The following is a 2,347-nucleotide window of genomic DNA, read 5'->3' as shown; positions in this document are numbered from 1 at the left end:
GGGTGTAGTTAGCTTACCTGTCTGGCCCCATTTTTATCCCTGAGATCTTCAGCTCAGGTTTATGTCATCGTATAGTATAGTACTGATCTTTTTAGTCTGTTCATTATTGTAAAGATTTAGGTGGGGCTATAGTCAAGCTGAGAATTGCTGCAATTAAATTTATTGCAGGCTCCCTTAAGGGAAACTATTTGATCAATCGGACAAGGCCCACCTCTTACCAAGTTACTATCAGGCTTTAATGTAACTGTTAGATTCTAGCTTGACCTCAAGGGTGTAGCTCAGTTGACAAGAGAGCATGTCGAAATCGACATGCGTCCTAAGTTCGCCTCTCCGTATCTTTTTGGGGTTAGTTCCACGGTTTTTATAGTTCTCATAGGAGTTGGCAATGACCTGACTCGCATGTGTGATTGTCCGGGGGATCAGTCAGGCCAAAGGTCTAAAAAATTTTAGATTCCAACTTAATTATAAACAGCCCTCTTGAGTAGTCCAAATTAGAGGTTTGGACTTGTATATGATTTTTTAAAGAGCTAAATTAGACTTTATTGTTTGTCTAATTATAAATTAGTGATTATTAAAAGTGTAATTACGTACCTTATTAAATAATACTCACAAGGATTGAATGGCTTAGGCCTTTTTCAATTGAGTTAAACTAATGCAACAAAGGGATGAGACAAAATGACATTTTTAACTTCCTCAAGTCTAAGTTGGATCTCTAGAAGCCAACCATCAAAGTTAACTAACAACCCACCAGTCTATACTTTCATGTATTTGGGATTCGCAGTGACAAACTCAGAACCTAGATCCAAGTCAATGAGGACTGATTAAAAAAAAAAAAAAAAACCCTTAATTACTCTTTTCTTTTTGCTGAAAACCCCTTAATTACTCATATTCTATATCCACTTAAAAGAAAGAACAAGAAATGTAAGAAAACAAAGAGATAGAGGTTGCAGAACTTACCTCCATTAGGATCAATAATCCCACCATGATGGCCAATCTAGTATGCTCCTTAATTCACTTGGATTGGTTGCTATACAGTAAAACTCTTAAATATCCATAAAGAATTGCTCATCTGATGATGGGTTTTTGGCTTCTCTGATATCTCTCTATGGGCAGCATAATTGGCAAGTCTGCTGTTTATACTCAAAGCCAAGACACTTCAGTTATGATAACTGACACTTTAAACTCATTTCCTACCATCAAGGAACCCTTTTTTAGACACCTATGAGTTTTTCTCGTTCTAATAAACAGAAGTCTTTTTACCCAAAAGAAATTCTCATTTCCTACCAATAAGGAAGAAGAGGTGGTTATTATGCCACATCATGTTGCATGTGGCATTTAGACCGCATCAACTTATAAGAAAAGACACCATTTTACCAGAAAAATTTTAAATAATAATTGATGCCAGTCGTTAGTTTTGTCTCTCTCTCTTCCTCCCTAATAACCTCATTCCTTCTTGTAAGATACCCCATTCCACACCCTATCAGTCCCAACTGTTAGCTCAAAGTAAACTGGTGGCATACCTACCCTTTGCCCTAATAATAATAACAAAAACGTTACATTTGTTTCACTAATGGTTCAAAAAAAATTTCATGCCATTATGGGTTTGCCTTATTATGTATAATTTAAGAGATTTTTTTTTTTTTGAATTAAAGGGACCATCTCTCTCTCTCTCTCTCTCTAATTTAACTTGTACTCTGTAAAACACCATCAAGCTCGGCGTAGGGAAGAAGGATCCAATGCCCAATGGCAGATTATATCTGTTTGGTAGATCCAAAAGTCAGATCAAGCCAACAGGTATTGAAGGAGAAAGATTGGTTGCAAAGGTTCAAAGCCATAATAATGGCATTCATCGAAGTAAACAATTGAGACATTCAGGACTTGAAAGTTGCAGAACTAAAAAGTTCTACAAAATGATTATATCGAATACTCCTGAGTCATCAACTCATCACTGACAGTAATGTCTTGATACTGGATAAAAATCCTCTGTTGTTCCCCATCTCTGTTTTTCCATGTTTTGCTAGGTGCAGAGCGCGACACGTGGACAATCCATCACCAACGGTCAAGATTAAAAAAGTTGGTTGAGGGTTATTCATCCGGTTTACAAGTGTGGATGACTCGAACCGGGTTGGATCTTGATTCAGAAAGGATGTGTGGAAGCTTTGAGCTTGCGATAGTGGGAGAAGGAGTTGGAGTAGGAGAAAAGGCAGGGGGAGGCGGAGGAGGAGGTGGAGATGGGGTCAGTGGTGGTGGTTGTGTTGAACGGAAAGAGACTGAGGAAGGATTTCGGAGGAGAACAACTGGGGTTTGGGCGGAAACAGAGAGGGGTTCTCCGGCGGCGAAGTCGGAA

The 2,347-nt window shown here is 38.6% G+C and overlaps 1 protein-coding gene across 1 annotated transcript in view; it reads right to left on the bottom strand.

The window, feature by feature from the left end:
- Nucleotides 1–1,068, bottom strand: part of LOC122061419 (bidirectional sugar transporter SWEET3b-like) — a 13,631-nt gene extending 12,563 nt beyond the window's left edge. Inside the window, exon 1 of the mRNA XM_042624668.1 lies at nt 958–1,068. The gene's annotated coding sequence lies outside the window, so the exon portion shown is untranslated. The remainder of the gene's footprint in view (nt 1–957) is intronic.
- Between the last annotated feature and the right edge of the window lie 1,279 nt (nt 1,069–2,347).

The sequence above is a fragment of the Macadamia integrifolia genome, chromosome 14 (genome assembly GCF_013358625.1).
Source record: "Macadamia integrifolia cultivar HAES 741 chromosome 14, SCU_Mint_v3, whole genome shotgun sequence".
NCBI lineage: Eukaryota > Viridiplantae > Streptophyta > Magnoliopsida > Proteales > Proteaceae > Macadamia > Macadamia integrifolia.
Note: the sequence above shows the minus strand (reverse complement) of the source record. Positions and strands in the feature narration are given on the sequence as shown.